The 14154-nt window shown below is 42.9% G+C and overlaps 1 protein-coding gene across 4 annotated transcripts in view; it reads left to right on the top strand.

The window, feature by feature from the left end:
* The first annotated feature begins 2323 nt into the window (after nucleotides 1-2323).
* POPDC3 (popeye domain containing 3) overlaps nucleotides 2324-14154 on the top strand; it is a 99755-nt gene continuing 87924 nt past the window's right edge. For 2 of the 4 annotated variants that reach the window (XM_068231235.1, XM_068231237.1), the window contains exon 1: nucleotides 2324-2536. The gene's annotated coding sequence lies outside the window, so the exon portion shown is untranslated. Of the gene's footprint in view, nucleotides 2648-14154 lie in introns of all 4 variants that reach the window. The other 2 variants (XM_068231233.1, XM_068231234.1) reach the window with 1 other exon arrangement.

Raw genomic sequence — 14154 nt, 5'->3', positions numbered from 1 at the left:
AGCTTACCTGTGTTCCCAGAAAATGTATTCTGGCTTTCCACTGCCCCCCTGCAGTGTTTTCTGGATTTCCAGTGACCTCTAGTGTATTCCAGGTTTTCAATGTGTCCTTGCACTGTATGCTGGATTTCCAGTGACCTCTAGTGTATTCCAGGTTTTCAATGTCCCCTTGCACTGTATGCTAACGTTCTAGCATTCCTGTAATATATTTTGCCTTTATAGTGACCCCTATAGTATAGTGCAGTTTTTACTGCTCCCCTGCAATATATCCTGGCTTTCCGGTGACTCCTGCAGTGTATTACAACTTTCCAGTGTCCACCTACAGCAGCGCTGGGCAAACTACGGCCCGTGTAATGTTTGATTGCACTGCCCGGAAGCTCCCCTCCACGCGGAGTAGCACGCAAGCTCACTGTGAAGTTAATGATGCTGCTGGAGGTAAAATACTAAATATCTCTGGAGGTAAAATACTAAATATCTCCGCTTCCAGCCCCCAAGCACCGCTGGTTCAGGAGATAGATTACAGAAACCTATCTCGGGAACCAGCAGGGCTCGGGGGCTGCAATTTGGCTTAGAAGTCGTTCGGGGGATCCCCTCCCTACTCTGAACATTTGGGGAGTGTAGGATGTGTGGAAGTGGAGACATTTAGTATTTTACCAGCCTGCTCGCGACTCTGCAGGGAGGGAGGGGGAACAAAAAGAGGAGGAGGCCAGGCAAGCTAGGAATGCGGACTGGGCAGCGCAAAGTTTGCCCAGGCCTGACCTAGAGTATGTTCTGGTTTTCCTGTGTAGTCTGTAGTGCATTTCAGCTTCACCACATCACCGCTCTGAAAAAGGTGTAGAGGCTGAGTCCCACACACCTGACATGAAATCAACTTCTTTAAATTGGACCTGAAGTCTTGCACAGGACAGAAGGAAAACAAAGAAATGCACCCTGTATGTATTTAGAGAGATTAGCCTGTCTAATTCCCCATAATCTGTGACTAAGCACAAGTTATGATTTAATCCCTCAGCTGTGTCAGGTCAGGAATCTCCTCTGCCACGGCAGAGAGCTAATTGGTAGACACGGGGCCATATGTAATTCACTTTTTCTCCTGAGTTTTCTCCTACAAGATAATTTTTCATCTTCGATTTACAATAACGTTTTAGCACTTTGCAATGGAAAAAGTAGCAAAAAGTTGGTGAAAAAATACTGTCAAAATTATTTTGTGTATTTGTTTACTTGTTGGTGGTTTAAAAGGCATTTTATTGAAAAGTTTTAAAATATCACCTAGGAGAAAACTCAGGAGAAAAATTAAATTGCATATGGGCCAGGATGTTAACAATTTGTCTCCTTCCATGAAAGCAGGAAGTAGACAAACTGCTGAAATGTTGCCCAAATTGCATTAGTTTTTTTGCTGAAATGTTGCCCACATTGCATTTATTTTCTGGTGAAATGCTGCCCACATTGCGTTTATTTTCTGCTGAAATGTTGCCCAAATTGCGTTTGTTTTCTGCTGAAATGTTGCCCAAATTGCATTTGTTTTTTTGCTGAAATGTTGCCCACATTGCATTTATTTTCTGGTGAAATGCTGCCCACATTGCGTTTATTTTCTGCTGAAATGTTGCCCAAATTGCGTTTGTTTTCTGCTGAAATGTTGCCCAAATTGCGTTTGTTTTCTGCTGAAATGTTGCCCAAATTGCGTTTGTTTTCTACTGAAATGTTGCCCACATTGCTTTTGTTTTCTGCTGAAATGTTGCCCTAATTGCGTTTGTTTTCTGCTGAAATGTTGCCCACATTGCGTTTGTTTTCTGCTGAAATGTAGCCTAAATTGCGTTTGTTTTCTGCTGAAATGTTGCCCACATTGCATTTATTTTCTCGTGAAATGCTGCCCACATTGTATTTATTTTCTTGTGAAATGCTGCCCACATTGCATTTATTTTCTAGTAAAATGCTGCCCACATTGCGTTTATTTTCTGGTGTCTTGGTAACTGTTGCTGCATTTATTATTTAATGGTCATAGTTGGCTATATTTGCTGCTTTGGAGTTACGGTTACGCTCCGCCCATACAATGTCATGGGCACGCCCCTCCCCCCCAGAAAAATCTGGTCACTGTAATTAAAGGAGTGGGGGGTGATTGTTGACTGTGTGCTGGTCTATTCAGTGACCTTTTACAGATTTGAGAAAGTGTCCATTCAGCAGAAATGTGGCACTTGCCATCCCATGCTCTACTTGTGTGAGGCTCTCCTCCTGCTGATCCGACCACCCTCCCTCCAGCGAGTCCGCTGTCCTTCCTCCTCCTCCTCCTCCCCATGTAGTGTGTGTCTCCAGTAGAGATCAGAGAGCGGCGGGCTGTCCCTGTCCGTCACCCTCCTCCTCCTCCCCCGTGTAGTGTGTGAAGAGCGTGTCTCCAGTAGCAGAGAGCTGCGGGCAGGCGCTGCTAGGAAGGGGAGTGCACTGTGCTGGCTGCAGCCTTCCTCCCTCTCTCTCTGCCTATTTTAGTCACATCTCCCGGCCACACATCAGCTCCCGACTGACAAACTTTTCCCATCTGCAGAGCCAGGTAAGAGCGCAGCGGAGGGGACAGCGGGCTCCGGTCACACATGCTGGCATCACATCAATAAACTTCCTATCACAGTGATCAGTTCAGCATCGTATCATCTCCTGAGCGCAGGTAAGTGGGCTTCATCAGTCTAGAGGGTGAAGACACATGTGCTGCCACAACTAGTGGGAAGCAGGGAGCCGGGTGACGTGAATGTCTTGTTTAAGCATCAGGGAAGACATAAGAGAAGATGAGATTTCTAGCTGTGTATTGGGAGTGACAGATATTCTACCAGGGATCCCCAGAGCCTGTGCTAGGTTTGCTATCTCAGGAAATCCCCCAGTCCCTGGTGACTTATAACCCTAGATGTGCAGCTACACAGCAGTGCCTGGCTATTAATACATCTATTTTGTACTGTGTTACATGCTCTGTATCGTCTTGTTTGTGTTATGCTCCCATAGTGCATACCTGATAGTAAATAATAATTATTATTTCTCCAATAATATATTTAATGTGTAGTCCATCACAGTATATTTTGGTCATTTCTGTCCAGCATAATTGGAATTGGAAGATATTTTACTGTAGAGCAGTGGCAGTAGGTGGATGGTGAGGCAATGCTCTCCTGCTTTGGTACAATGTTCCACTTTATCTGTTCCTCCTAAAAACTAATGTTGTGTGAATAGTAATGTTTTGTGAATCATGCTGCTTTTATGGCTATTCTCCATGTATCGGGTACACTATCATATTATATGATACTATATCCCAGCAAGTACTTCTTCCCAGCGTCCCATATTGAGTGAATGATGTGTCTGAATTTAGAAGCAAAGCTTTGTCATCACATGCTGCTTCCTCACTATCCTGTAATTTTATATATACTGAATCCATGCAGAGTACACAGCTGTGCAAGCTGAAACCTTCCATACCAGCACTGGGCATGCCAGTGCACTGTGTTATGAAATGTTATATGAGGTAAATATAGTCCTATCTTATATTCATATCACTAATTAAGACCAGGTGCATGATTAACCACTTAAGGACTACAGTCTTAAAACCCCTCAAGGACCAGACACTTTTTTTCCATTCAGACCACTGCAGCTTTAACGGTTTATTGGTCATACAACCTACTATCTAAATTAATTTTACCTCCTTTTCTTGTCACTAATACAGCTTTCTTTTGGTGCTATTTGATTGCTGCTGTGATTTTTAGTTTTTATTATATTCATTAAAAAGACATGAATTTTGTCAAAAATTAATTTTTTTTTTAACTTTCTGTGCTGACATTTTTCAAATAAAGTGAAATTTCTATATACATTTTGTCCAAATTTATTGTGCTACATGTCTTTGATAAAAAAAAAAATCCAATAAGTGTATATTTATTGGTTTGGGTAAAAGTTATAGCGTTTACAAACTATGGTGCAAAAAGTGAATTTTCCCATTTTGAAGCATCTCTGACTTTTCTGAGCACCTGTCATGTTTCATGAGGTGCTAGAATTCCAGGATAGTATAAATACCCCCCAAATGACCCCATTTTGGAAAGAAGACATCCCAAAGTATTCACTAAGAGGCATGGTGAGTTCATAGAAGATTTTATTTTTTTGTCACAAGTTAGCGGAAAATGACACTTTGTGACAACAAAAAAAAAAATAATAAAAAGTTTCCATTTCTGCTAACTTGTGACAAAAAAAAAATGAAATCTGCCATAGACTCACCATGCCCCTCTCTGAATACTTTGGGGTGTCTACTTCCCAAAATGGGGTGTCTTCCTAGATTTTTTTTTTTTTTGTCACAAGTTAGCGGAAATTGATTTTTATTGTTTTTTTTTCACAAAGTGTCATTTTTCACTAACTTGTGACAAAAAATTAAATCTTCTATGATCTCATCATACACCTAACGGCATACCTTGGGGTTTTTTCTTTCTAAAATGGGGTCACTTGTGGTGTTCCTATACTGCCCTGGCATTTTAGGGGCCCAAAACCGTGAGAAGTAGTCTGGAAACCAAAAGCCTCAAAATAACTGTTCAGGGGTATAAGCATCTGCAAATTTTGATGACAGGTGGTCTATGAGGGGCTGAATTTTGTGGAACCTGTCATAAGCAGGGAGGCCTCTTAGATGACAGGTTGTATTGGCACTGAAGTGCAGGAAGCGCAGGATGTTCTCAAATCGTGACCTGGACAAGGCAGCAGAGAACATGGGCATGTGATGTATTGGGTGCGTAGACCAATAAGACCGCAATACATTCTTTTTGACTAGACCCATGTTAAGGAGAAGGCCCCAAAAAATGTTACGTTCGGAAACTTGGAGTGGTTTCCACCAAAAAGGCTGGGCATGGTAGCTTCTTGGATTGGTGGTTGCGTATTGTGTGGCTCTAGATTGTACGCTCACAAGGGCAGGGACCTCCTCCTAGTGTTTCTCATACTGTTGTAATTTTAACATCTGCACATGTACCAACTACACATAAACTATGTATGTATTTGTATTTTCAATTCTATTCAATGTCATGACTGTACAGTGTCTTGTATCTCTTATGTATATTTGTTCCCCATAATTTGTTTGTACTATGTACAATGCTATGGAAGATGTTGGCGCTATATAAATAAAATTCTGTCACTGCAGGCGCTGGGGGGGGGGGGGGGGGGGGGGTGTTTGGCCGGGTGATCAGAAGCCCGCAGGGGGCAGATTAGGGCCTGCTCTGATGGATAGGAGTGCTAGGAGGTGACAGGTGGTGACAGGAGGTAATTTACGGGTGTCTCAGGGGGGTGACTAGAGGGGAGAATAGTTGAAGACCATGTGTTGAGGGGGGGGGGGATGGTCTGAGGGGGATCTGAGGGTTTGGCCAAGTGATCGGGAACCCACATGGGGCAAACTAGGGCCTGATCTGATGGGTAGGTGTGCTAGGGGGTGACAGGTTTGTGACAGGAGGTGATTGATGGGTGTCTCAGGGTGTGATTAGAGGGGGGAATAGATGCAAGCAATGCACTAGGGAGGTGATCGGGGGGGGGGGGGGGGGTCTGAGGGCGATCTGAGGGTGTGGGTGGGTAATTGGGCAGATTAGGGTCTGATCTGATGGGTAGCAGTGACAGGTAGTGATGGGGTGATTGATGGGTGATCAGTGGGTGATTAGAAGGGAGAACAGATGTAAATAATACACTGGGGAGGTGATCGGGGGGGGGGGGGGAGGTCTGAGGGCGATCTGAGGGTGTGGGCGGGTGTTTGGGTGCCCGCAAGGGGCAGATTAGGGTCTGATCTGATGGGTAGCAGTGACAGGGGGTGACAGGTGATCAGGGTTTGATTAGAGGGTAGAATAGATGCAAGCAATGCACTGGCGAGGTGATCAGGGGGGGGGGGGGGGGGTCCGAGGGCGATCTAAGGGTGTGGGCGGGTAATTGGGTGCCCGCAAGGTGCGGATTAGGGTCTGATCTGATGGGTAGCAGTGTTAGGTGGTGACAGGGGGGATTGATGGGTGATTAGAGGGGAGAACAGATGTAAACAATGCACTTGGGAGGTGATCTGAGGGCGGGTCTGGAGCGACCTGAGGGTGTGGGCGGGTGATCAGGTGCCCGCAAGGGGCAGTTTAGGATCTGATCTGATGGGTGGCAGTGACAGGGGGTGATTGATGGGTGATTGACAGGTGATCAGTGGGTGATTACAGGGGAGAATAGATGTATACAGTACACAGGAAGGGGGGGGGGGTCTGGGGAGGATCTGAGGGTGTGTGTGTGTGTGTGGGGGGGGGGGGGGTGATCAGGAGCCCTTAGGGGGCAGTTTAGGACCTGATCTAAAATATAACATTGACATATAGTGACAGGGGGTGATTTATGGGTGATTAGGGGGTGATTGGGTGCAAACAGTGGTCTGAGGGGGTAATCGGGGGGAGGGTCTGAGGGGTGCTGTGGGCGATCAGGGGGCAGGATCAGTGTGCTTGGGTGCATACATACACAGCTGCCTCCTACCCTGGTGGTCCCTCGATCACTGGGACCACCAGGGTAGAAGGCAGCCTGTATAATACACTTTGTATACAGTGTATTATACACTTTGTAGCGGCAGATCGAGGGTTAACAACTAGCCGGTGCTGCTAATTGGCCGGCGGGTTGACGTCGTTGGTGGGAGGAGCCTAATGCCGGTGGATGCGCGCTGATCAGTCCCCCAGGTGCCGCCGCCGATCGGAGTTAGGCGGTCCTGGGAGTGCCACTTTGCCGACGCCCATAGGTAGTGGGCGGTCGGCAAGTGGTTAAAGGACAACTGAAGTGAGAGGGATATAGAGGCTGCCATATTTATTTCCTGTTGTCTGGCTATCCTGCTGATCCTCTGCCTCGAATACTTTTATCAACCATAGACCTTGAATAAGCATGCAGATCAGGTGTTTCTGACATTCTGCATGATTCACAAAGCTTTTTCACCTTATATATGTTACAGTTTTAAGCTCCCAAAAAGCAATAATATTGAAGTGACTCTGAAGCAAAAAAAAAACTTATGATATAATGAATTGTATGTGTAGTATGCATATTAAATAAAAAAAAAATTAGTAGCAAAGAAAAGAATCTCATTTTCATTTTCATTATTTAGCTTTTTTAATTTATTATTATTTTTTTTTATAAATAATCATTCTCTAATATTTGCAGTTTACAAATTATACTTTGTATTATAAATTATAAAACAGAGCAAAGCTAATGACCCTCTGAACTTCCTGACAGTAAAACTTTAAACAAACAAGAAACAATGAGAGACAGGTTAAGGTAAGTGCTTCAGAAAACAGCACTGTAGAGAACCCAAGTTGGGTCGGAGAGCTCAGAGAAGCTCTTTTAAATAGATAACAAGTGAAGTTTCTTAACCGGTTCAGCACCGCAGTGCCGAAAATATCATGCATCCGAGCAACGTTCACCTCTCATTCATTCGCCTATAACTTTATTGCTACTTATCACAATGAATTGATCTATATCTTGTTTTTTCTGCCACTAATTACGCTTTCTTTGGGTAGTACATTTTGCTAAGATTTATTTTTTTCTAAATCCATTTTAACAGGAAGATTAAGAAAGAAATGAAAAAAATTCATTATTTTTCATTTTTTGGCCATTATAGTTTGAAATTAATATACGCTACCGTAATTAAAACTCATGTATTTTATTTGCCCATCTGTCCCGGTTATTACACCGTTTAAACGATGTCCCTATCACAATTTATGGTGCCGATATTACATTTAGAAATAAAGGTGCATTTTTTCAATTTGCGTCTATCACTATTTATAAGCTTAGAATTGTAAATAATATAATAACATATTCTCTTGACATGCATATTTAAAAAGTTCAGACCCTTGGGTAACTATTTATGTTGTTGTTTTTTTATTTTATTTTATTTTTTATTTTTTTTAATAAAACAATTTTTTTAATAAAACAATGTGGGTAATTTTTGGTGTGGGAGGGAAACTGCTAATTTTAAATGTAAGATAATATTTTTTTTTTTTATGAAAAATGTATGTGGGTTCAGTTTACTATTTGGCCACAAGATGGCCACAGTGAAAAAAGTCCTGGATGCGAACGTTCTCGCATCCAGGAACTAAAATGCTGCGGAGAAGTTTCCTGGGGGCAGAAATACCGCGCTCTCTGGATAGAAAGCGTCGGTATTTCTGCGGGGAAGTTAGATCGGTGAATGGGAATTATATTCCCATTCACTGATCGGGGGGCGCACCACGCAGGGAAAGCAGCAGTGCCTATCTGGACGAGAAAGCTTGTCCAGATAGGCCGAGCCGGTTAAAGGAAATCTTAAGTTAAATTAATTAAAAAAAAATTACTTACCTTGCAGCCCCCTTGAGTCTTTTTGTGCCCACAACGCTGGTCTAAGTCCCTCCGGCCAAAGCTGGACGGCCATGCCTCTCCTCATGAAGCTCCCGCGGGCTGGGAGCGTTTTGCGCATGCGCAGTATGTGAATCTCGCTACTGCACATGCACATAGCGCTCCCAACTGCGGAAGCATGATCAGGGTGCGTGCATGTGCAGTAGCTACCAGCTAGTGGCGACAGGCCAGCTTTTTACGGGGGTCGCCGCTGCTGGCCGGAGGGACTTGGACTGGCTTTGTTAGCACAGAAGGACTCCAGGGAGCTGCAAGAAGCCCCAGGTAAGTCAAAATCATTTTTTTTTTCCTTAACCACTGTGGGAACGCCTCACGCCAATGGGCGTGGCCGCAGCGGCAGCCCCAGGACCACCTAACGGCGATTGGCGTCAAGTCCTGGGGCTGGGATTTGCAGGAGATCGCGCACAGGCTGCGCACACATCTCCTGCTCGCGGGGGGGCGGTTCAGTCTCCTTGCGACGATTGACTGTTAGACGTCGAAACCACCGTCTTTTTACTAAGTACAGCGCTGCGATCAGGGTACAGCGCTGCGCTCAGGGTTTTCTTTATTTTTAAAAGCACTTCAACTGCCACAAAAATGTACAGCGAGCAGGGAGGCTGGCCAGCATCTTTGTATAAATCCTTTTTCAGGGACTGTCTGTATAAAGAATAAAGGCCATGCTGAGAATCCCCCATGAAGAGATGAACCCAAAACCTGTCGGTAATGTCAGATTTCTACTACCTACTGTAAGTGACAGCAACATAGGAGAAAAGTCATATATGGCTAATTTTACTCTGGAAGAAATGTACTTTTTATTTGTATGTATTTTAAATTGTAAGGTTCTCGCGACGCTTCCTCTTTAGGTGTCCATTTAACTCTTCCTGTACTGGAGACTCATATCTGTGCTACTAATGTTCTATTTCTTAGCTGTACTGATCATACAAATCATTATATCATAAAAAAAATGTTCACTTCATATTCCATTTAAGGTAAGAAAAGTAATATTAAAATAAAGTTACCAGTATTTTTTGGACCATAAGACGCACCTAGGTTTAGAGGACAAAAATCAGGGGAACAAATATTTACTAAACCTGGTGCATCCATGGTGAAGGGGCATATCTTGTGGATTATGCCTCTTTGTACCTCATGCCCCCTTGTACCTCTCATGTCTCCCTGTGTTGTCCTCTGTCCCCCTTGTGTCTTCCTGTGTCCCCCATGTTTCCGCCACTGTCCTCCTTGTGTCCTCCTGTATGCCCCTTTGTGTCCCCCTTGTGTCCTCCTCTCTATGCCCCTTTGTGTCCCCCTTGTGTCCTCCTCTATGCCCCTTTATGTCCCCCTGTGTCCTCTGTCCCCCTTGTGTCCTCCTCTCTATGCCCCTTTGTGTCCTTCTTGTGTCCTCCTCTATGCCCCTTTGTGCCCCCCTTGTGTCCTCCTCTATCCCCCTTTATGTCCCCCTGTGTCCTCTTTGTCCCCTTGTGTCCTCCTCTATGCCCCTTTGTGTCCCCCTTGTGTTCTCTATACCCCTTTGTGCCCCGCTTGTGTCCTCCTCTATGCCCCTTTATGTCTCCCTGTGTCCTCTGTTTGTCCCCTTGTGTCCACCTCTGCATGGGGTTGGAGGTTTGTGTTGGCAGGAAGTTTCAAGTTAGGAACTCCCTGCATTTGGACTTTAAGACGCAGTGACTTTTGGAGAAGAAAAAGGGAGTCGTCTAGTCCAAAAAATACAGTAATCATAAACAACTTACTTTGAGTGATTATTTTGCTTTTACATGTGGTGAAAGGCAATTTTTATTAATTAGGAGAAAAATAAGTCATTTATGAGAAGTTTTGGGAATTGACTCCATTATTGTCAGATCTGACAACACTGGCTACCTGCTTGTTTCTGGTGTTATTTAAACACTACTGCAGCCAAATAGATCAGCAGGGCTGCCAGGCAACTGGTATTGTTTAAAAGGAAATAAATGGCAGGTTCCATATTCTTCTCACTTCAGTTGTCCTTTAATGTAAAGGTGGCCACTAATGATACAATTTGTAGAACGATTATTCGTAGGATAGGTTGGAAATGATGGTTTGAGACCACTAACGAACATAAATCTTCTAACCAATCCGATCAGATTAATGAAATAAATCGATCCTGTCAATCTGATTGGATTGGTTAGGCGATTTTTGTCCATTAGTGGTCCCAAATAATAATTTCCGATCGTTCATATGAATAATCATTCGTAAACAATCGTTCAGCAAATTGTATCGTTAGCGGCCACCTTTAGAAAGTTGTCAACTTCATGTCTGTAGAGAGAATGCCTTGTCACAAGAATAACCAGTTCATGGTATACATATTATACATAGTATTACATATTATCTATGAGAGAACGGGCTGAAGACACTGAATGCTATAGAAGTTATGGAGCTAGTATGGCTGAGGTGAGCCACATAGGAAACAGTTCTCCAATCACAGCAATGTCTGCAAATTAAAGCATTGTAATTTGCCAAATTGAGTGGGCGTATTATTACTACAACCTATCTCAAACCTAGCCTTTCCACAGCATTTCCATCCAATCACGTCAGAGGAATTTTCCTGTGGACCTTCTCCCTGGCTCACCTCAACCATGCTAATGTCAAAGTGATGTACTTATATAGATCCTTGTGGGAGTAATCCTGTTACTAAATCTGTTGTGTAGGACTGCTTAATCACCACATGATATTCTAAGGTCTGGTGATAAAACATTCACTGAATGTCACACTTTAGGGCCTAGCCACACTCAGCCTGGAAATGTAGATAAATGTAAACCTGCAGTGGTAGAATAGGCACGCTGTTTATACTGGCACTTTATGTAGACTTGTATCCCCTTTCTTTCAGCTTTATTTAAAGGATACCCAAAGTGACACGTGACAGAATGAGATAGACATGTGTATGTACAGTGCCTAGCACACAAATACAGTGGCTTGCAAAAATATTCGGCCCCCTTGAAGTTTTCCACATTTTGTCACATAACTGCCACAAACATGAATCAATTTTAATGGAATTCCACATTAAAGACCAATACAAAGGGGTGTACACGTGAGAAGTGGAATGAAAATCCTACATGGTTCCAAACATTTTTTACAAATCAATCACTGCAAAGTGGGGTGTGCGTAATTATTCAGCCCCCTTTGGTATGAGTGCAGTCAGTTGCCCATAGACATTGCCTGATGAGTGCTAATGTCTAGAGTGCACCTGTGTGTAATCTAATGTCAGTACAAATACAGCTGCTCTGTGACGGCCTCAGAGGTTGTCTAAGAGAATCTTGGGAGCAACAACACCATGAAGTCCAGAGAACACACCAGACAGGTCAGGGATAAGTTATTGAGAAATTTAAAGCAGGCTTAGGCTACAAAAAGATTTCCAAAGCCTTGAACATCCCACGGAGGACTGTTCAAGCGATCATTCAAAAATGGAAGGAGTATAGCGCAACTGTAAACCTACCAAGACAAGGCCATCCACCTAAACTCACAGTCCGAACAAGGAGAGCGCTGATCAGAAATGCAGTCAAGAGGCCCATGGTGACTCTGGATGAGCTGCAGAGATCTACAGCTCAGGTGGCGGAATCTGTCCATAGGACAACTATTAGTCGTGCACTGCACAAAGTTGGCCTTTATGGAAGAGTGGCAAGAAGAAAGCGATTGTGAACAGAAACGCTTAGGAAATCCCGTTTGCAGTTTGCCACAAGCCATGTGGTGGACACAGCAAACGTGGAAGAAGGTGCTCTGGTCAGATGAGACCAAAATGGAACTTTTTGGCAAAAATGCAAAACGCTATGTGTGGCGGTAAACTAACACTGCACATCACTCAGAACACACCATCCCCACTGTCAAATATGGTGGTGGCAGCATCATGCTCTAGGGGTACTTCTCTTCAGCAGGGACAGGGAAGCTGGTCAGAGTTGATGGGAAGATGGATGGAGCCAAATACAGGGCAATCTTGGAAGAAAACCTCTTGGAGTCTGCAGAAGACTTGAGACTGAGGCGGAGGTTCACCTTCCAGCAGGACAACGACATTAAACATAAAGCCAGGGCAACAATGGAATGGTTTAAAACAAAATATATCCATGTGTTAGAATGGTCCAGTCAAAGTCCAGATCTAAATCCAATCGATAATCTGTGGCAAGGTCTGAAAACTGCTGTTCACAAACGCTGTCCATCTAATCTGACTGAGCTGGAGCTGTTTTGCAAAGAAGAATGGGCAAGGATTTCAGTCTCTAGATGTGCAAAGCTGGTAGAGACATACCCTAAAAGACTGGCAGCTGTAATTGCAGCAAAAGGTGGTTCTACAAAGTATTGACTCAGGGGGCTGAATAATTACGCACACCCCACTTTGCAGTTATTGATTTGTAAAAAATGTTTGGAATCATGTATGATTTTCGTTCCACTTCTCACGTGTACACCACTTTGTATTGGTCTTTCACGTGGAATTCCAATAAAATGTATTCATGCTTGTGGCCGTAATGTGACAAAATGTGGAAAACTTCAAGGGGGCTGAATACTTTTGCAAGCCACTGTAACTATGCTGTGTTCCTTTTTTTTTTCTCTGCCTGAAAGAGTTAAATATCAGGTATGTAAGTGGCTGACTCAGTCCTGACTCAGACAGGAAGTGACTACAGTGTGACCCTCACTGATAAGAAATTCCCCTTTTTATCTCTTTCTTGCTCTCAGCAGCCATTTTCTGCTAAGAAAGTGTTTTATAGTTGGAATTTCTTATCAGTGTTATCTTAACTATGATCATTTCTTATCATAGTTATTTGTGTGCTAGGCACTGTACAATACACATGTCTAACTCATCATGTCACATGTCACTTCGGGTATCCTTTAAGACACTTCATACCCAATTCTTTTGAACTTTTTTTTGTTATAAGATTCCAAAACTTTATGCTTTGGAGATGCACTATATTACCTGATAGCTGCACTTTGGTTTTACTGTTACAAGAAACAAATATTTGTAAAAAGAGTCAAATAGAGGGAAAAAAGTGTATCTTTTCTGCACTGTGATAAGACTGTGTGGACCTCATTCAGTTTCCAGTGATGAAAGAATCATTGCATGCGAGTATATTATTGTCCTGCATTGTGCACAAGTTACAGACTGATCCAGTTAGTAAATTGTTCCTGATGCCTGTGCAAACTTTGTTGAGCTGTCTTTAGCACCACATAACAATTGTTACCTCAGTGATTTGCTATGTAACTATTCTTTAAAAGTTAAAACAAATGCTATGATGAAAAGATTTGATTTGAGTAGTGGTATGATCTCAGTTTGTTGTTTTGAGTTTTTCTCTAATAAGCAACTTTTGATGAATAAATATCGTATGGCCTGCATTAATGATCTTAGTATAGATATTTCACCAGAGCAGTTATTACTTGCTGGTAGAACGTTTTCCAAGCTTACTAGGTGTAACTGGCATTTGGAGCAGTATCATAAGATAATATTCAGGTGATATGTTACCCTGAGATATTGGTTTGGTACACGTACCCCAGGGGGTACTTCTGATGGTTCCAGGGGGTACTCGGGCTTGATATACTTAACCAAGAATAACAAATTTAGAGTTTTAGAAAATGATAAACCGTATGTAAACAACACAGAATTCGTATTTTAGCTAATTAAAAGCAATAGTAAATGCTTGGGAAATGCTTAGAACTAATTATCATGTATTAGGATTTAATATATATTTATATTAAATTTATATAAGGGGTACTTTTGATAATGTTTACTATGCTAGGGGGTACTTGGTGAGTACAAAGTTTTAAAAGGGGTACACACCGATAAAATGTTGAGAAACACTGTTATATGATGGA

The sequence above is a fragment of the Hyperolius riggenbachi genome, chromosome 4, assembly GCF_040937935.1.
Source record: "Hyperolius riggenbachi isolate aHypRig1 chromosome 4, aHypRig1.pri, whole genome shotgun sequence".
NCBI classification, from domain to species: Eukaryota; Metazoa; Chordata; class Amphibia; order Anura; family Hyperoliidae; genus Hyperolius; species Hyperolius riggenbachi.
This window is presented reverse-complemented; position numbering and strand designations above follow the sequence as displayed.